The sequence below is a fragment of the Chrysemys picta genome, chromosome 19 (genome assembly GCF_011386835.1).
Source record: "Chrysemys picta bellii isolate R12L10 chromosome 19, ASM1138683v2, whole genome shotgun sequence".
NCBI lineage: Eukaryota > Metazoa > Chordata > Testudines > Emydidae > Chrysemys > Chrysemys picta.
Genome location: NC_088809.1, coordinates 11,125,950 through 11,148,239, shown reverse-complemented (window position 1 = coordinate 11,148,239; position 22,290 = coordinate 11,125,950).

Genomic DNA, 22,290 nt, shown 5'->3' with positions numbered 1-22,290 from the left:
GTTGCTTTAATATTATGAAGTAAATGGTAAACAATACTAATCTTCTAATGTACTATTATTTTAGCTCTCGTAAGGGATATTTGCCTCATGTTGAAACCATGCAGATGTTGTGAGTTTGAAAGTTCAATCCTACCACCCGAGTTGGGTTTGTATCCCACTTAGGAAAGGGAATGCAAAATATAGGTGCAGAGAAGGGGCAGTGTGAAAAATAGAGACCAGAGACTTGAGTCACTCCTGAACAGAAGGATCCTAAGTGCTGACTCCATGAGTGCGCTGAGGCTGGAACACCACACAGGGAAAAATAGTGGGTGCTCATCAACCCTGTGGATCAGCACCTCCTCTCCCCCCAGTGCCTCCCATCCACCACAATCAGCCGTTTGGCACTCAGGAGGTGCTGGGGGGTGGGGGCAAAGTGGGGGTGGGACTAGGGGAGGCAGAGTGGGCGCAGGAAGAGGTGGGAATGGGGGGTGGGAAGAGGTGGGAATGGGGGGTGGAGTGGGGGCGGGATGGGGTGGAGGCTTGGGGGAAGGGGTGGAGTGGGGCAGGGCCTGGGGCGGCGCGGGGGTCAAGCACCCCCTGGCACCGATGACAATTATGAAAGCTTCTATGTAGGTCATACAAGAGTAAGCAGCTTCTTGACAATTTAGCCCTTTTATCCTGTCATACAGCTGCACATGGGCGTACTGCAACCTACTCCTAAATGAATATTACCCAGTATCTGAGGAGAGCAAAGGTCAAATTTGAAATTCTGACCCTCGGGAGTCTAGCACACAGTAAGTGTCACCCTCAACCCGAAGCAACTGGTGTGCCTAATTGAAAGCTTGAATTTTGAATATCGAATACTCATGTGAGCTGCTAACCAAGAATTGTTCACAAATTATTTGGTGAATGATTTTGAATAACAATTGAGGAAAAATTAAAAGAGAAATTAAGAGGAAAAATCACAGCCCTCTTCATGGGTAGTTTATGAACAGAAAAAGACACATTTCCCAAATGAAGTATTAAGTATGAATTATTCACCTAGTAACAGGCTGAATTAGTACCAGCTCTCTGGCAATCGGGCAGGTAAAGCAGCGAGGCAGCCCTAAGATCCCATGTAACGCAAACACAGCATTGCTTTTTTAATTTATTTTTCACTTATCAGCTTTGCAGAAAAGAATATGAAATCTTTTCTCATTCCCTTCCAAAGTCCTCTCATGAGGCCCAATCATGTTCAGTGAGGTCAACAGTGTTATTTTAAATCGGCAGCGATATGGGGTCAGACAAGGTGAGTGTGTGTGCTTGTGTTTGTGTGTGTATGTATTTTCCTTACCTGGTCATCAAATCAGCTGTTAAAAGTTTTAACATATTGCAATGCAGCAATCCAATTCTGTTGGATGCCTCCTGACATATAGAATCTTTTAGATGGTGATTTCTTGTCTAGGTAAGAGAAAATAATAATAGTAATAAATGCCACCATTACAGTAGAGCGGAAAGGAAGCAAAGATTTGCCAGAAGTTAGAATGGAAGCAAATTACTCAGATCTCGAAATAGTCAATTAAATATTCTTCATTTTTCATAAGCTTTATTTTTTGTTTGCAAACAGACTAATATAAATCTATTTGTTATGCGGGAGTAGTGCCCATTGGCCCAATTGTGCTAGGCACATAGTAAGAGACAGTTCCTGCCCTGAGGATCTTGTAGTCTAAGGTGCCAAACCAACAAAGACTCAGACATGTAATTAACTTTGCACAGTTGAGTGGTCGCATATGCATGCATTTAACTTTGAGCACATGCGTAAGTCTTTCCAGCATCTATGCCTAAGAATGTGTTTTTTATTGAGCTGGATCTAAGGTAAAGCTTAAGGTCTATTTCCTACTTCTAACCAGGTGCAATCTTTTATATTTCCCTCTCTGGAGAAGAGAATTAACTTACTTATCCATCCTTCTGACAGCTTGGAATCCTACAAATTATGAGGCTTGTCATTTTTCCCCAGGTGTGTAACTAAATGTAGTGGGAATTACGCAACTATAAGAAGAGGAGGTCAAAGGTCAAGTTTTTCTATTGGTAAAAACATGTACAATCCCCTTTGCTATAACGGGTGTTGTGTGCACACAACCCAGGTCAGAAATGAAATTTGGATCCCTTAATCATGAGATATTTTTTTGGGGGGGGGAGGAGAGTGACCAGATGTCCTGATTTTATAGGGACAGTCCCGATTTTTGGGTCTTTTCCTTATGTAGGCTCCTATTACCCGCCCCCCCCCCCCCCTGATTTTTCACATTTGCTGTCTGGTCACCCTAGGGGAGGGAAATGAAAAGGAATGTTGTTGGGGGTTTTTTTTTTTTTTACACATCACTCTATCAATGAATTCAAGAGCTTAATACGATTCAAACATGCATAAAGAGATCTTTCACAGTTTGATAAGATTGGATACAAAATGACAAGGGGTATAAACCCTCTTGCCAGTCACTAATGCTGTCTCTATGGTGCACAAGTAAATAGTGACAGGCTAACCAGGATGCAAAGCTTGGGTGTGAGCATCCCCACTGCAAAGCCCTAATGGTGTTAATATGTTCTCAGCGTTTCTGCATTCGCCCAGTCGTATCCCATGGTTCTATGTGCTGAGACACTTCAGGATTCTTTCCCAGCCCGGTGTGTTGATAGTGGGACACCTTGGCTGTCCTGTGCAGGGAATTGTGGGAAAGCAATGACTTAGCCTGCATTCTCACTGCAAACTGGGTGAGTTCTAGCCCAAGTTAAAGCAGAGTCTGGGTCCTAACCCACACCCCCAATTGCCCAGATAGCATGGGCTTAAAACACTTTCAAACCCAGGTTAGAGGTTTTCAGTGTGGACAGTAGGGAGCTGTTGGCTAAAACAGATAAGAATGTGGGTTAACTGTGCAGTGTAGACATCCTAACCCCAGACAGGATAAAACTTTCCCTGACCGAAGGATATTTCATTAGTTATCTGTTTTGGGGATTCCTGCACCTTCCTCTGAAGCATTGACTATTGGGCACGGTTGGGGACAGGATATTGGAGTAGGTCAACAACTGATCGGATCTATTACAGCAATTCTTATGTTCCCAAAAAAATGGTAACACGGCCCTCCATTTCCTTACATATTCATTCTTCTAACCAGGGATCAACTGTTCTAACCCTACTTTTTTCAGGTAAAAACATTCCATCATTGCCTCATTGACTATAAACATAAGATTTCTTTGACCAGTAACAATGGTTAACTTTCCAAGGCAAGCTTCTTGCTACATTTTTCTGTTCAGCACTGTAGATCTTACTGCATGACTATTGATTTTTTTTTTTAACGGTTACTGAATTGCTACATTTACTGACATATTCAGTCTTTTATCATATTCAATAGCTCAAGTAAAATCTTCTCCATTCCTTCATGGCTTCTGCAAATCAAATTTATTTTGCTGTTGAAAATGTCAGCAGAATCCAAGCAAAACAGAGATTTTTCTCCATCTCACTGCAATAGCTGATTTAGGCCAAAGCTTTTAAAAAACAGGAGCCCAAATTTAGGCTCCTAAATTCTTATTTAGGGATCAAAGTAAGAGGTCTGATTTTTCAAACATGCTGAGCATGTAGTAGTTCCTACTGATATCAATCTGCAGTTATCTGAAAAGTATGCAAAAGATGGACTTCTCAAGCTTGTTAACCCTCGCTTTGCCAGGGCTTATTCCTATGCACTAGAAGAAAGAGAAATAAACACTAATAAGAATACCTAGCTCTTATCATCCAAAGATCTCAAAGAACTTTAAAGAGGAGACAAGTACCTTTATCCCCATCTTACAGATGGGAAACTGAGGCACAGAGGGGAAATGACTTGCCCAAGATTATGCAGCAGGCAAGTGGTAGAGTTGGATAAAATCCAGTTCTCAGAACACTGGACTAGCGCTCCGATCTTTTAAACCACACTGCCTCCCTTGTTAGGGTTAAATTTGCTTCTGGCATAATTCTGTTGCCTTTTTAATGTAGTTATGTCAGCAGAGAAACTGGTCCTAGGTCTCTTGTACACTCAATATCAATGCACAGGGTCATTAGGCATTAACTGAAGTGTATGTGCATCCATGGAGAAGAGTAGACACCGAAGAAAATGCACAAGAGGCCAAATCCTGTCATCCATTAGATCTGTGCAATCCATTGACTTCAGTGAGATGCCCAAATAGGATTTAGGGACTGATTCAAAGTTCTTCCATTCACGTAAGTGGGAATTGAGTCAGGCCCTTAAGGCAGAATTTGGTCCACAGGGAGCTCACAGCAGGTTCTAGAGGTAGAAGGAGCTGTACATTGGAACCAATTATGGTGAACTCTGAGAGAGTGCAAGTGTTTAGAGAGGAGTATAATGAGTCCCAGTTGCATGGCACTCTGCAAATGTCTGTTCTAGCTTAATAGTGACCCGCTGCCTATCGAGCTCTGTTTGGCTCCTCTTTGGGTGCAAAATATGAAGACTATAGAACTCACTGCATTTCCCTAATTTTTACTGGTATATTGTAGGAGTGAATACACAAACTGTAGCACAACTTAGTCAATGCTGACCATGAATCCAGCTTCTGCAGAACTGCATTATTAGGTTTGGCAACGTTCAGTTTTTTTTTTTTATTTTATGATTTTGACAACTAATATCCATGTTTGTTTTAAAGCATTTTTTCATTTTTATCCATATTTACAGTTGCAGGAAATTATGGGGAAGACAATGGGGGGGGCAAACCCCAATTATTTAATGAGTAGATGTTGAGATTCAAAATATTGAAGCTTTATAATCATTCAAACCAATCGTCAACATCCCATGTCAAAATATTAGTTTGGTTTAAGGCTATTTACTTTGTAAAAGTTCTCAAACAGCATTTTTCTTTATCTATTGATTTCTATTATCAATGGAAATATTTTTGTGTACAGTGAAATTGATGTTTATTAAAACCTACTGATAAAAATCTAATCCTTTCCAGCCTAATTGTTATCCTTGGATCCATTGCTTAAGTTTCAAAGCAGGGCCACTAGTGAAATACAGCCATGCAACTGAGGAAGACTATTGAGGGCCACAGTCCTCTTTGACACACACTCTCATTGAGGTCAATAGAAGTTCAGAATTTTCTCTTAAAGGTGAAATTCATTCATCACCTTATAGGGGATTGACAGCTCTGGGCTCCTAGCACTTTGACCCAGCACTTGCACTAGCTTTTTTTTCCCCCACTGGAGTGGATTTAATTGGGGGATGGCCATTCAATGACTTAATTACACTAAGAAGCTCAGTCATCTGCCTATGTGCAACATGCATCAGGTCGCACATGACCAGGATTCATCACGGAATGCAGTCTGCTCGTTGGATCATTCCCTTCCCTGGCTAATGAGAGCAGTCAACTCATCAGCTGGGAACAGTTAAAGGAGAGGAAGGATGCACAAAGGGAGAGGCTGGCAGAAGCCAAGGAATATTGGATCTTGATAAGGAGAGCTTTGTCCTCTCCCTCCCTGGAGAGTGATCTAAGGGGGAAGTTTACGTCCAATTGTATGTTCCTGTACTGTTGGATGGGCCCCAGTAAACAACACACTGGTGTTTATAAATTTGGAAACGTTCAGCCTGTTTGGTGATTCAAAGGGCAGAGAAGGGGCATATAGGAAGCTCTCAGATGTAACAAAACCCTTACTGTTCTGATGGATGAGGGTGGAAGTACATGGAGCAGGTGTGAAGCAATGTTCCACACTATCTGTGTTCAGTGAAGCCGGGGTTCTGCACAGATCACCAGGAGGCCCAAGAGACGAGAGGAAGTGTGGCCAGCAGGTCCCTGCGCACAAGTTTGGCCAATGCTTTATGGGCTGCGCAGATGCTCCATCCCCCTATACCATCTCAGACTGGAGACGAGCCATGGAAGGCTTGCAGGACAGCGCTGTGTGTAGCCCAGGATTCTGAGAATATGAAAGTCACTTCCTGCGCTCTATACAAACCTCATTTAGCCTTGAGGTGGGCAGTGGTGAATGTCACCCTAGTTCAATCTACTTTCTTAAAACAAGAAACCCAATGTCCTCATCTAGTGTTTGAAAATTCCATGTGATCCTTGCAGATTGCTTATTGATTAATGATGATACATGTTTCGGCAGTATTTTCCGCTAGGCAGGGCCATTCTGATCAATCCACACCATCTACTTGTTAGCTTCCTTCCTTATGTAGCAGACAATCTATCTTTAAGTTACATTTTATCCTCCCCAGTATCTTTCTCCTGGTGCTCAGGCCTTCAGTAAACACCCAAGTTCTCTCCTTGAGAGATCAGTTGGCTCAGGTGACAGGGTTCTTTAGCCTGTCTTCTCATTAGTTTGTTCAACCTCTTTACTGTCCAAAGATTTTGATCATCTGCATATACCACAATTTTTCATGAGCATTTTAATATCAAAGCAAGCAAATTATGGCGAGAATGACTACACTCTAACTTTTAATGATAGACATGACTGACACTTTACCATCAATGGTTTTTTGTTTTTGTTTTTATAATGAATAATTTTTTTGGTGAGGTATCAGAGCCATGTAGTAAACATGTCTATAGAGATTTGTCCCATATTATAGTGCTTTATCAGAGATAATCCTGAGCTACTCAGCTCAAAAAAAATTTTCAGAACTGGAAACTTCTTGCCAAGATACCAGCTGTGAATATTAAAAGGGATTGGGAGTAAGAAAGAAATCTTCAAATATTGTGTTGAGTTGGAGATTTAACCTAGCAATATCACTGAATCCCTTTACTTGCTCACAACCTCATTTTATTTATATTAAAGGATTCTTGGCTGCATTTTAATTGTGTACATGAAATTATTGATATTTAGCAATTGTTTCTGTCACCTTCCACCTCAATCAGCATTACAACACACAGCTTGAATTAACTTGGCAATAATTTCTTGGCTAATATTTCTTATCTCCTGAGAGGCTGATACAACTAGCAAACCGTGGATCAAAAAATGTTCTGTTCTTTTTCTAGACTCCATGTCGTCGTCTGATGAAATGGCTTTCATTTCATCTGTCATAATGAAAGGATGGCTTCTGAATATTCTGAGCTCCAGCATTTGTTCTTTTAGTTTAAAAAGCATGTGGTGTGTGATTGCTAATTAGGGATGAGAGTTGTATAAGAGGCACAGTAGTTGTGACCAATTCCAAAAGGTTCATATTTATCCAAGTCTTCATGCTTTCCCATTTCAGGTATTGTACTGATGCTGAAACATCCCGAGCATCCTTGAAAATAGAGAACCCCGTGCCCCTGTAACCCACTGGGCAGCGTGTGTGCCCAATCCATAGAAAAATATGGCTCAGTTACGGCTTTCCGAGCTCTTTAGCTCAAACTGTAAAAGCTCATGCTTTCCACTTGTGAGGTCCCCGGTTCATAGTTTGATAGATTCTAGGACTGGAAGGGATCTCGAGAGGTCATCGAGTCCAGTCCCCTGCCCGCATGGCAGGACCAAATACTGTCTAGACCATCCCTGATAGACATTTAATCACATCTTTATTAGCTAAGAGGATAGCTGATGCACACTTTTCCCCAGGCACCAGTAAGGTACTTTCCACATACTCTGCACCATCTTGGGGTCTGCTTTTATTTTCTTACAAATAAGAAAGAGCTTTGCCTGTCCCTTTGTCACAGAGCCACTCAGATTGTGTAGCCCTGAGATGGAGTCAAAGAAAGCCACCTGGTCTGCATGCTGGGGTGGAAGTCAGAAGAATTGTTCTGACACCTCTCTTGCAGGGTCCTAAAGTCTGATACTAGTTAGTCCTTAACTCCCAAAGGGAGGACGTGTTTGGCACTTCATTGAATTTGCTCATTGTCTTACAAGATGGGACCCTGACCTAAATCTAGTGGCTGCACAATGATGGTACTAATCAGTAATGAGCCCAAGATATCTGCAGGATAAACCTGGATTTTGAGATGGTTCTGATCCAACTGTCACAGCAGCCTCAACTTTATAATTGGGCTGCTCTGAACACCCCCTGATTATGGGATATTCAAAACCTACATTTCCCCTATCGGGTACCATCTCTTCTAACTAGTAATACTAAAAGTGAAATCCTGGCCTCCTTGGCATTAAAACAGGTTTTCACCCTCAAACTTTCACTAGTTTTGAGGTCCTGGCTACCTGAGATACTATTTAGCTGGGATCAGGAGGGGCATTGCAAACAGATTCCCCCCCCCCCACACACACACACCTTCATTCAGCTTAAATGGGAAGGCACACACTGAAAGATTAACGCCATAATTTGTTCCCTGGCTTGTTTTGCCAGAGCCTGGATTTGATACCTTCCGTGAATGCCACAACATACCTCTTTCTCTTGGCCTTATCCTCCCCTCAACCCACTTCCCCCCTGATGGAAAGGGTCAGCTGGTGCAGAGCTAGGAATAGAATCTTACCGGCATGGCACTGCCCTATCCAGTGTACCATACTGCCTCATGGTATGACCTCCCTGAACTTATCTACATGACCCTTACCCTGTGCAGATTTAAATCCCCTCTAACAACCCACTTCTAACCTTCTACTCACAGCAACTCAAACTGAGTTGCAAATAAAATATCTATTTCCTTTCCACTAACATCTGTCCATAGACAGTGAGCTTTTTGAAACACAGATAGTCGTGGAGTGTGTGGAAAGCACCTGGCCCATACTGAGCACTAATGTAAAGAAATTATACATAATATTAATCAGTGTAACAATAGGCTGGCAACACACTTCTAAACTCTCTCTAATAGGCTCTTCTACCTATATAAAGGCAGGAAGTAAGGGCCGAATCCCGGCTTTGTTGTTTAGTGCCTCTCTGTTGTAGTAGTTACAAACTGGGGTGGGTTTTTTTTGTAATTAATACAATAACTGCATTGTCTGCTGGAATTCCCCTCTTACCATTGATTTAATTGCATGGTTGGGGGCATGTAAATTGTTTATTGACATTGTTTAGCTCTCATGCTGGGGTTAAACAAATCTTCAAATTGAGCTGCATCACAGAGTGAGGTCTCTGAGGGTCTTGCACTCTGATAGTGAAAAGAGGCCCCCTGTTCTTACTTTAACGGCAGGGTCATTTCCTATGTTTGTTTATGACCCTACTTAATAGGCATCCTACAGGTCCATAATAAATACCCAGTACATAATCAGTATCGAATGCTGTGTGTGTCTCCCATCCATCTAATGTTTGATCCATGCAACATGTGACTCTCCCTAGTTTAAGGGTAGAAGCCCAGCACTTCAGGTTCAGTCTCCCCAATGACCTACAGTACAAGGTATTACATAATGGGGGTGGGGGTAATTTTGATAACCATGGCCATGGCATCCAATCTTCAAATAATTGTCCATCCCATTGTTGGTGATTCTTCAGCCCCATGCATTGTATAACTCAAATGGACAGCAAACACAAGCTACATTTTAAGGCAGCTTTTAAATCTTTCTTGGCTATCCGGCATTTTTATTTCCTAGTATTTTGCCAACATTCCGCAGACAGATATTAGCACAGATGGCCATGTAGGGCCTGATCCAAAGGCCGTTGAAGTACATGGAAAGATGCCCATTGACTTCAGTGAGCTTTGGTTCAGGACCATATTGCTAACAGTTTGAATGTCTATTCAGAAGTGGAGAAGAGACTCACTTGGAGAGAGGCACTGGGCCCATGGAGATGAATATCTTCACGCCACTGACAAAAAAAAAAAAATCTACTCCACTGTGGCAATTTAAGTGTGCACAGCATGATTAAGCAGGGACAGTGTCTGGCTATCTCATGACTATGCTGTAGTAATTATTTAACCTTTTGCTGTTTTGAATGTCTCAGAAGGACCACTTCTTCTGAAAACTAACTTTCATATCACTAAATTCTCCGAACAAGTCTGCACCTTAAGAGGGAATGAAGAGCATCAATTCATCCTGATTTTTAATAGTGTGGTACAGAAAGTCAATAACCTGTCAAGTGCTACTCACTGCATTCAACTAAAACAACTGCTTGAAGGCAATGTCAGTCGTGTAACATTCAGATCTAAACAGACTTAAATAGAATTCTTAATTGCACACACAAAATACACTCGGGGTAACCATGTTTCCAAGTCATAATCTGCAGAGGAAACTTAAGTGGTGCATAGTCCTTGCACTGGCCTTCTGCACAAGATGAATACCACCTTCAGAAATAGAGCTGGTCAGGAATCTCCCAGCAGAATGACGTTCTGATGGAAAATGTAGTTTTTGCCAAATGGGAATTTTCTGGATCATTTCAACAAACCAAAATGAAACAGGGTGCAAGGACTATGTACCACTTAAGTTAAATTTTTAAAGCCTGTAATGGGATTTAAGTGGTATGCAGGCATTGTTCTCTGCACAGGGGTGTATTTCACCCCACGTTAATTGAAACTGTGTTTGACAGGAAGGGGAGAGATTTTTAATCCTATAATTTCAACTGGAGAAAGTGTACTTCACTTCCTGCCATAAACTGTTCCACTGTGAGGCTGTGCACTGTCGGGAAATGTCCTTATTCCTCCACGTCAGTGCCTGGTAGTAAAATGATTCCTGTATAAAAATTGTTTATGAAACATTTTGGTTTTGGGAATGGTGAAATGGTTAGTTTTGAGCAAAAATGTCCAAACAAAATATTTCAGCATTCCCAAATAAGAGGTGTTTTGTTTTGTTTTTTCCCTGAATTTATTTGGCAGAAAACTTGGAAATTTCAACTTGGTCCCATTTATTAAACGAAAACAAATGTTGAAATGTTAGAATTTCCCACAGAATGCAAATTCTGACGTTTGCTTAGGTCTGCTCAGAAAGTGGTCCTGCATAAGATCGTTTGTCTTCACTCTATTGTGCAAAGAAAGGTCTGATTTAAAGTAAACAGACTGGCCTACAGTCAATATAGCTCTTCATTTGCCCTTCTAATTGAAAAGTGAGATGAATAGTCATGCTCAGGGTTTAGCTGATGGCCATATTTGGGGTCGGGAAGGAATTTTCCTCCAGGGCAGATTGGCAGAGGCCCTGGGGGTTTGTCACCTTCCTCTGCAGCGTTGGGCACGGGTCACTTGCTGGAGGATTCTCTGCACCTTGAAGTCTTTAAACCATGATTTGAGGACTTAAATAGCTCAGAATAGGTTAGGGGTTTGATACAGGAATGGGTGGGTGAGATTCTGTGGCCTGCGTTGTGCAGGAGGTCAGATTAGACGATCATAATGGTCCCTTCTGACCTTAAAGTCTATGAGTCAGTCACAAAACCACTAAATATTTGCATGAAGGGGGGAAAAATAGCCTTTTAAGTAGTAATGTGGCTTGTTTATTTTTATGTCAACAAACCAATAAGCCTAATATTAGTGTAAGGAACATGTCAGAGTTCAAGCTGTTGAGTTCACTTGTAGCTGTAATTCTAGCAGCTTTGCCTCACTATTTTTTCTTTTCCCAAGAGATTAATTAAAATTAAGATTGACTATTCCAAATGACAGGCAGCACTCCATGGTGGCACACCTATCGAGTACCTGATATGTTCTACTGATGTCAAGAATGTTTTCTGAGCCTCTGGTTTAGCAGCAGGAATCTACAGGGAGTCTAATTATAATTCCTTTGGTAATTAAAACAACAGATGTTATAATTAAAAGACTCCTCATTAAATCACTAATAACTGAAGCTTAAGGTGGGTTTTTAGTGAATGGCTGCAATGAATGACTCCAAGCAAAAAATGCATTTGGGGGAGGAGAAAATGATTCTCTAGGGATTTTGTTTAAATCCCCCAATGCACTTCTTGAAGGCACACCATTGAAAAATCAGATGGGGAATGTTATACTTGGACCCAGTAGAGAAGGAGATAGACGCAGCTATTTGCTGTGTCAACTTTATTGTTCTGGCAACAGACAGAAGCGAGGCTCTGCAGTGCGTAGAGTGCCCACCCAACCATTTAAAGGGCAGGACATCACAGGGAATATTCAGGAAACCGTCTGATGCTGTGTATAAGAAAAGTGGCCATTTTTATCACGGTTATTTTGTACACGATATTTGAAAATTGAGTATGTCATGTAAAGTACCAATGGAAGAGATATGAATTGCTAAGCATGATAGTCCTGTTTATATTCATGTATCATCTTTATATCAGAAATTATGAATAGTGGCTATGTATATGTATCTCAAACGTGTTGTATGCCTGGGTGACACCCGCCAGGTAGATTTACGACAGGGCTAGACAGTTGTGTTGATGGCCCATTAGGACACTCAGTTCCATGTTTTACCAGTAACTTTCCATGTTCATGTGACCCTGGACTCTGTAATGGGCCAGTAACTTTCCATGCACCTGGGCTGGGCTATAAACTGCAAGCTGTGACATCACTGCTTTACCTCATTCCTGCTCCAATTGTCTGGACTGTGGATTTAGAACTAAAATGAGTGTTTTGAACAATGGACTGAGGACCTGCCAATCTTTTGGAAGCTACCAGAGAGACTTTTGCAAGCCAGCAGTCTATTCAGCACTGCTACAAACCTGATATAAGGACTTCATAATCGTGTGTGTGTGTGTGTGTGTGTATATATAAGTTTATATATATATATATAATCTTCAGTTTGGCTGACAGTGTGATATTTGGGTAAAATCTGAGATGCGTATTAACCTGGGGATAAGTGTCTGATCCTTTGGGATTGGTAGAACCCCACATATGGTGAAATGAGTTTTCAGTAACGTGTCACTATATTTGACCTGTTTGTCTGGATGGGCACCCAGGGCTAGCTTGCCTTAAAAGGAACTGCTTGGCTTCTTGCTAACCACTGTGGTGCTGCAGAAGCTCTTTTGTGACTGGGTTGGCGAATCTAATTATGGAATAACCACGAGTTTTGGGGGGGTTGTCTGCCCTGTTTCTTGCAGTCTGCCCTGAGTGTGGCATTCTCAATATGGCCCATCCTAGGCACCGGTCACCGAGCCTTTGCCCTTAGAAGGTTACAGATACTTAGAAACAATCAGGAGGGTCAAGTAACAACTTATTCCTTTCTCTAGGGAGGGGATGAATCATTACAGGATAGTCAACCCAACATGTGTTTTTTGAGGAGGGTGAAATTTGCTCTTGGGCAAAGAGCACATATAGCTCTGTTTGCTCTTTAACTGCATCCACTAGTCCTTAGACAAGGAATCAGAAGATCTGGGTTCTAGTCCCAGCTCTGCTACTCTAACTTCTGTGTGACCTAGGCCAAGTTATGTCACCTCTGTTTAGATTGTAAGCTTTCTAGAAGAGGAACTATTTCTCTCGGTGTTCCTACAGCACCTAGCCCAATGGGGCCCTGATCTAACACTAGCACCTAGAGTTCCAGAGTAATTCAAAGGATAGATAATAAGCTTCAATTCAGCCCTATTTTGAGGGCTTAAGTGATGAGAGAGCTTGTGTGAGGACCTCAACCTGTCTGGATAGCTGAAGTGTCTGACTTTTGTAGAGAAGAGCCTGGGGCTGTTTACACGAAGTGTATGGTAAGTATCACAACCCAGGAACCAGCTGTCGAGGAGAAGAAAACACCTTTCTTACAAGAAACTAGCAGAGGGACTTGTAACTTGCTTTACGCTGACACAGTATGAGTATTTGGGTGAGTGAATGGCTTTATCCCCATTTTCTGGCCGCTTAGTCAGAACACCAACAAGCTAGACTCTCCAGGGGCTGATAGAAATGATGATGGAAGACTTTCTATCTTCTAATTAGTAACTGGCTACTAGCTCGTCTGAGTCACATTGCAGACCTGGCACTGGGAGGGCTTGCAGAATATCTCCAACAGTCAGTGCCTTTGCTTATAAAACTGTTGTGAGTCAGAACTGTGGCATACAGTAAATCACAAGAGCATTTACCCGTCTGCTACCCAATTATTTAGCTTTTGGAGTTCCTCACAGTCCACCTAGTCTTGTCTAACCCTTAATTTGGGTCCTCAGCAAATGTTGTTCATTTCCTCTTCCAATTCTTCAGTGCATAATCTCTGTTGAACCACACTCATCCTTGTTCTGCTTCCTGGGACGTGACTTTATTATCACTTATCAGACCAAATATCATCTGTATCTACCTTATGCCAGATTTCAGTCATCAGACGAAAGAAAGTAGCATGTGAAGAATGCATTGAAATACCCCCTGACAACATTGCTGCTGAGAGCTTTCAGAGCAACTGTACCTACCATGTTAGGAACGCAAGCAGACTGTGAAATGAAGGAAAAGATTTTCCTGAGTCTCCAGCAGGGTGTCTGCTCTGACACATGAGTTCAGGAATCATCTTTGGCATTCAGGCCCTAGGCAGAAACAGATGCGGAGTGGATCAATGAGAAGCTGCAATACAGTGCTTCTGTCTTCATTTACTGCTACTGAAAAGTGATCTTTTACCTGGGGAAGTAGAGTATGAGGAGGCAAACTCAGATAAATATATTGAACATCTGTAGGCTTACGCTGCCATGAATTGTAATGAGGATTCCAGTATAAATCAATATCTTCAGAAGTTTATCACTTGACCAAAAAAACCTAGCCTGGGATGACACAAGACTTGCATGGTCTTTTCCTAAACAAGGAATTAATTTTATATAACATTTCCAAATGACCTGGATGGCTATGCATAACAAGAACTTGTAACTGCTTTCTTCATCATTCATACTCTTCTCCTCCCCTGCCCCAGTTGTTTGGGATTTTTTTAATACCATCTTGTCTTAATTTTTGGTCTTCAGTCCTATGTGAACACAGGAATCATTTGGAACAGAAGATCAGGGCCTTTGCTTGAATAATGTCTAAGAAACAGGGACTATACTTTGTGTCCATGTAGTGCTCAGCACAATGGGGCCCTGCTTCTAATGGGGTCTGAAAATAGTGACATCAATGAACAAAAATAAGTCTAAACATTAGAAAACTTGGTCATCTTAATAATTAGTTTCCTATTTTTGTGTGTAAAAGGGCAAAATTTTAGTACAATAAGTCCCACTATCATTAATGGGAAGAAGACTCACAGGTGAAAGATGTGAAAGTGAATGTCTTATTTATTCGTGTTGAAAATATAGGTCGTGGTTCATAATCATAATGAAGACTATAATCACTCATAATTTCCATTAAGTTGATATTTAGGGCTGGCAGGAACTTGTGCAACTGCATTGATATCAATAGAAATACACTGACTTACACCAACTGAATATCTGGCCTGGAAAGACTACTAGTGCTTTTCACTAATATACCCACTTATATTTTAGTCTTCTAAGCAGAACAGGGGCACCAAGGCTAAAATTTACCTTGTGCAGAGAACCCACATATGGCCAATGCACCCCCTATGTCCACAAATTAGGATATAAGTACCTTATAGACCTTCTGCCAGGCCTGTGCAGAGTGAGAATTTCCCCCTAGAATCCCTAATAGGGGTTTGAGTCTTGCGTCTTGCTCCATGTACAGTTTTGGTACTGGTATAATTGTCAGCTAGGCATGTGATTGTTTTACTGATAGCTACACCAGTATAGCCCCTACTGTGAATGCAGTTGTACCAGCATAAAAGTGCCTTATACCATTATTGCTTATTCCCCTTCCCATGCAAGAATATTCTATACGTATATACCTCTGTGCAGAGGACCAACACAAGGCCAAGCACCACGTACATCCCACCTAACCTATCCAAATAGGGCTTAAATTGGATTGACTTAATCCATAGGACTTGTGCTATCCCTCTGCACTGGGGTGGATTTTACCATCAATGATATTTGGCCATTAGCCTTCACTTGCAATTTTAAAGGGTTTTCTTGGGGGGGAAGGGAGTTATTATCTAAATCATTAGTACTGAACAAAACTAGGAGCGTCTTTCTCATGTAGCAAATAGGAATATGAGCCCTGGCTTTGCAGAAGCAATTTGATACAGCATAGTTATGGGGGGCATGACCTTTGCTGTATAGTTGTTGTTGTTGTGTTATTGTTTTTCTTCAGTCACTAAGACGACACTTCTATTGACATCAGCCCCTAGCTAGCATCCGAGAGGAAAAACGCATGAGGCTTTTCATTTCTCCCAGCTTCCACCAGCAGAGTGACCTATAGACACACTCAGCCTGATGGAAACCCAGGGCAATGTCAACTTGTAAACCCATTCAACCATAAGCAACCCCAAAGAACCAGCAGAGAGAGAAATAATCTAATTTTCCAAAGTTCATTCTAAGACAACACAATGTTGAATGTTACGGAACTAAAGAAGTCAGCCTTGCTGTCAAGCATGTTATGCACACATTATTAAAGGAAGCAGGATATACTATGAGCTGCCTGGCAGGATTTTTCAAAGATCGTGCTACACTTTACAGGTATTTGGGTTTTTTGTAGCTGATAAAATATTTTGCAGGAAGACTTCTAATCCAATAAGGGATTTTGCATTGGTATCCATGGAAACAATAGGATGTGTATACATCTAACATTAATTTTCTCCCCCACATTATTAAAGTTGTGCTGTTCCTACCAGGGGCTTACAGCAGCAAAGTAATTTGTGAGAGCTGTGAAGGAATGCTGCTACAAAGGTTGAAATGGCAGAGTCTTTTGTGCATATTTCTCAAAAATGTCCCTCTGATAACATGGGGAATTTGTCTTTAAAATTTATGAATTCTGTGTGTGAGATTATGAACTCTGTATCTTTATCAGACTGCAAACCCTCACATGCAAAATGGAGTTATTTGTGCTTATGCTTTTACTGTCATACTAGACTAAAATTCCAAAGGGGAGCGATACACAGCTGATAATTAGGGTTATTAAATCCATGCAGGATAATCCTCTATTCAAATAGAAACATACAATACAGACAATAGGCAGGCTCCCAACCAGGAGGACTGGTTTGTCAGGGGAGAGGTTGCCTGGCAAATGAAGTTGAGGTTGGACTCCTGAGGTGGCTGATTTGGGAGTCACCTAACAGAGGGACTGGAAGGTTATAAAAGGGCAGGGGGGGATCTGTTGGGGGGTGGGTGGGTGTGTCTTTGGCCATTTTTTTTTTCAACTGGCTCAGGCACAGGGGTGTGTTTAAGGTATAGAGAGAGCCTGAGGGGTCGACACTGGTTCCAGGGTAGTGTGGCTCCAGAACTTAAGAGGAAATGCCATATGGACTAGCTGCATCCCAAGAGTGCTCAGAGGGCCTAAGACAGTGGGAGTGCCTGGACTCCTTTCAGACACACCTGGGAATTTTAGCAGAATTTTAGCAGTTGGATCTCCTCTCAAGTAGGCCTGTGACAGTCCTCCCCAACCGTATGCCAAATGTAGGGCCCAATCCCTCAACCTTTATTCACACGCATTCTCAGGAGTAATTCCATTGCTTCAAACATCGCACTGTGTTGAAAAGCGCTTGAATCTTCACCAGGGCTGACTGCCTTTAAGGAAAGATAATTTAATGTCCAGAAGAATCACTAATGTAGATGAGAAGAAACAGTTCTTTTTGATTCTATCACCAGCTCACATTTTATAAAAGTAAAAAACCTACCATTTTCTCTGAAATCCTGCATTAATGATGTGCTTGTGAAAAGTCTTAAACAACTTTCATGGTTGTTGGGTTTTTTTAAATAGGGTTTCAGTTTCCAGTCCTGTCATCTGGTATTTTTCACCCACTTTGACTATTCATTGGATTAGAGTTGTAGAATATGGCCAATATTTATTAGACTTAAAGTGAATCTTAGTCCTGGGGACAACTATAAACTTTTCCCCTGTGTGTTAGATGAGTGAGCTAAGTGCAAGACAGGAAGTCCATGTATTCACATCATTCTAAAGCAGGTGTTATGAGGTCAGAATCAAGCACTTTCTACTCATTCTGAGCAGTAAAATATGGGTCTTCTCCTTTTGAAGTGACAAAACTCTTCATGACTTCAACAGGCGCCTCGAAGTCCAAAGTGTCACTCCTGTAAGTAATCATTATTAATTACACCGTTATATGCTTGTGCAGCCCTATTGGAAAGTCACATCCTTCCCTCCACCTACCTGCACAGCTTTCTTTTCAGTCCCTTGCTGTCTGTTTTCACCAACTCCAACAAAAGACTGCCCTTCCTCATCACCAAGTCAGCCCCTCCACCCACTCCACTTTCTCCCATAATGCTCCTCAGGAGATCCCATTGAGTGACATCTAGCAGCAAAAGGTAGTCTCATCTTTCTGATTTATACTGGAACGCTAGTCCAGAATCCATCTTGAATATGGTGAGGTTTCTCCTGTCTAGAACGCACAAATCTTGTGTGCTGTTATTTCCAATCTCATTATGTACCAACATGTTGGGTGAAAGTCTGGGTGAAAGAAATCCAGGGGAGTTTCGCCATTGACTTCAGTGGGTCAGGATGTCACCCTTCAGGCATTCAGCCTCTCTCAGGATTCAACCAAAGAATAAATATATAAGCTGCAAATGCTCAAATTGCTTATCTATTTGGTTGTAGCTCTTATGGACATCAACATAAATAACAAACATTTAGCCTTAATTTTGTTGCAAACAAGTAATTGAATTGATCCATCATCAACACAATGCATTAAAACTTGCTTTCAAGTCCTCTTCTCCCCCCAATCCCAGGAAAGTCTTGACAGGTACATGGCAGTACTTTTTACATCTCTAGAAAATAGTTATGCTGTTGGGAGTAAGAATGTTTTTCAATTAAGATTTCTGACAGAAACATGTCTTAACTTTCAGCATCATTAATATTTTCCCTTTGATATTAGTCAGCACTTCTATCTTTAGAAAATTAAAATCCATGTAATTAGGGATGTCAGCAGTTAGAAAGATGTATTTGGCTCTCAATTGATACAATTGAACTCCAAAAAGTTTTTTTTTTAATCAACATACAGACACACAGGCAAGAATGCATTTCTGGAAAAAAACCCACTTTTTTCAGGACTGGCTTCCTTTGACACCTGCTGAGAAATCAGATCTGATGTCATGCTGAACGACAAAGCTGTTTATTTTCTGTCTTTCTGCTCCATTACTTGTTTGGTTTGCTGGGGAGAGGTAGTGAGTTATTTTCTTGTCTTCTGGTTATTTATATGTATGGCTACGTTCTGCATCTGCATGCACATGTGTATAATAGAATTTTAATTGATACATAGATATGTTAACTATGCAATTCCCTGAGCAAGGCATTACCATTGTGAACCAAAGGTGGTGGTTACCTCGAGCCAGATTCTGTTCCACTTGATTATAGTATATAGTATATTTCTCAAAAAGCCCCAATGACACCAGGTGGGGCTCTTTGTGGAGTAGGATGCTATCCATGATGAGTGAATATATTTGAATCTGGCTCCTGGGGACTATCCCTGTACTTAGAGCTGGTTGGATGTTAAAAATAACTCATTCACAATTGGGTCACTACAACGGGGGGAGGGATAGCTCAGTGGTTTGAGCATTGGCCTGCTAAACCCAGGGTTGTGGGTTCAATCCTTGAGGGGGCCACTTAGGGATCTGGGGCAAAATCAGTACTTGGTCTTGCTAGTGAAGGCAGGGGACTGGACTCAATGACCTTTCAAGGTCCCTTCCAGTTCTAGGAGATAAGATAGGATAATGTGTGGCTTCCTATAGCGAAATCCTGGCTCTACTGAAGCCATGGCAAGATTCCAATTGACTGAGAAGAGCCAGAATTTCACCTTTTTTTCCCTTATGGAAAAGTCCTATAGACCTTCATAAAGATCAAGTCAATAGGGTAAAGACTACGTTGATCTGTAGTGTTTTTCCCCACACCATCTTCTAGATTTCTACAGAAATGCTATCATTTTCTGTGAAGAGGATGTAGAAAGATTCACTTCCTCTATTGAATTCTATGGGATTTGTTCATTAAAGTCTAGACTGTTTGGGAAATTGCTTGGGTGTGTGCATATGTTTGCAAATTTTCATGGTTTCACAGATGTTTACCATGAATTATTTTATTCAGAAATGTGTACAGGGAAATTAAAATACCATATAAATATATGTGGGCATAAGCTTTTGTGGATGATAAAACCCCACTTCTTCAGATACATCTGTGGGGTTTTTTTACCCACAAAAGCTTATGCCCAAATAAATCTGTTAGTCTTTAAAGTGCTACCAGACTCCTCATTGTTTTTGTGGATACAGACTAACACGGCTGCCCCTCTGATACTTGGCATATCAGATATTTTATTCCTGTTGTACTGATGCTTCGGGAGAGGCCCAAAACATGAATGAACTAAAATATACTGGCAACTAACAGCCCAGGCAATCCAATTCAAAATATCAATATCTTGCTGATGGGCACCAATGAAGCTTACTATCAGCTTAAAATCTGGGAACGAAAATAGCGAGAAGGGCACGTAAAAGGCATCATCCTACCTGAATCAGAATAATCATCTGAAGTGCTAAGGACAAAGACAGAATTGGTTAAATGATGTAGAGCAAGAGGAAAAATTGCCTTGACTGATTGTCCAGCAATTTTGAGTCCCAGTAAGGTGTAATGTACACAGCAAATTTATAATGGTTTTTAATATGCAGGCAGCACTTAGTAAAACCTCTGCAAGAGAGATCTGAGCCAACACAGCAATAATAGTAGAACAACATTACAGTGCTCAGAGTGATAGTAACCAATTCTTCCTCCTTTTAGTCTCAAAAAAAGAGCCTGAAAATGCAAAGAGACAGGATTATGGCACAGTTGTAACATAATGATCATTACTTATTCCTTTAGCATTCATTATTGTTACATGCATCATAATGAACTCATCTGGCATTAATATGAATGTAAAATGCAAATCCATGCAAATTCCTATGTATTTCAGCATCATTTAATGTACCATTAAACTCCTTCATGAGTTCCCTGTGATCTGAGGTCTTTCTTTAAAGAGGCTGGCTATTACTGAAATATAAAGAAGCAATAATTTGGCTATTGGGTACCTTATGGGACTAACAGAAGGTAACAATTAGTCATTGCGAGTGACTATTAAAACAGACTTCTTAATTCCGAAATTAAAGCTAAGTAACGTGAGGATGATGCGTAATTCTAGCATCATTTTATGTCCACTTACTTTGTTTTACAGCTTAGTTATCCTGTCAGTTTTGGGATTCTTTACCTGAAAATCCATTTTACTATTCTTCCTCCTTCAAGGCATAGAAACAACTTTGCAAAGATTTTTTTTTTTTTACTTAGATAAGGAGGCAAAAAATAGCTCTCCAAACCTTCCTGACCTGCTTTCTTTAATCGTAAGTGAAGAGGTAAAACATGTAGACTGTCAGCTAAATTCTGAACACACTGCTTTCTGTGCAGCTAAACTAATTGCCAAGGGTGAGAAGGCCAAAAAAAGGGGGGCGGCAGAGCGGAATGGTGAGGTAGAGAACTTGAGGGTCAAGAAATGAACAGTTGAGGGGAGAATGCCTGTCTCCCTTCCTCCTCTGGGTCCTGGTTTGTCTGTAGGCTTTTTTAATGTCCTGATTGGGGATAGTCCTAGAATAGTAGGACTGGAATGGAACTTGAGGTCATCTAGTCCAGTCTCCTGCACTCATGGCAAGACTAAGTATTATCTAGACCATCCCTGACAGGTGTTTGTCCAACCTGCTCTTAAAAAATTTCCAGTGATGGAGATTCCACAACCTCCCTGGGCAATTTATTCCAGTGCTTAACCACCCTGACAGGAAGTTTTTCCTAAAGTCCAACTGAAACCACCCTGGCTGCAATTTAAGCCTATTGCTTCTTGTCCTATCCCCAGTGGTTAATGAGAACAATTTACCTCCCTCCTTGTAAAACCTTTTATATACTTAAACAACAAGGAGTCTGGTGGCACCTTAAAGACTAACAGATTTATTTGGGCATAAGCTTTCGTGAGTAAAAACCTCACTTCTTTGGATGCAAGTGAGGTTTTTACTCACGAAAGCTTATGCCCAAATAAATCTGTTAGTCTTTAAGGTGCCACCAGACTCCTTGTTATTTTTATATACTTAAACTGTTATATCCCTTCTCGCTTCTCCAGATGAACCCAATTTTTTATAATCTTCCCTCATGTGTCAGGTTTTCTAAACCTTTAATCATTTTTGTTGCTCTTCTCTGGACTTTCTCCAGTTTGTCCACATCTTTCCTGAAATGTGGCGCCCACCCAGAACTGGACACAGTACTCCAGTTGAGGCCTAATCAACACTGAATAGAGCAGAAGAATTACTTCTCATGTCTTCCTTACAACACTCTTGATGATACATCCAAGAATGTTTGGCCCCCCTCACCCCCACCAAAAAAGCAATGTTACACTGTTCACTCATATTTAGCTTGTGATCTACTTTGACCCCAGATCCCTTTCTGCAGTACTCCTTCCTAGGCAGTCATTTCCCATTTTGTATGTGTGCAACTGACTGTTCCTTCCTAAGTGGAGTACTTTGCATTTGTCCTTATTGAAATTTCAGTCCCCTCCTCTTCCCA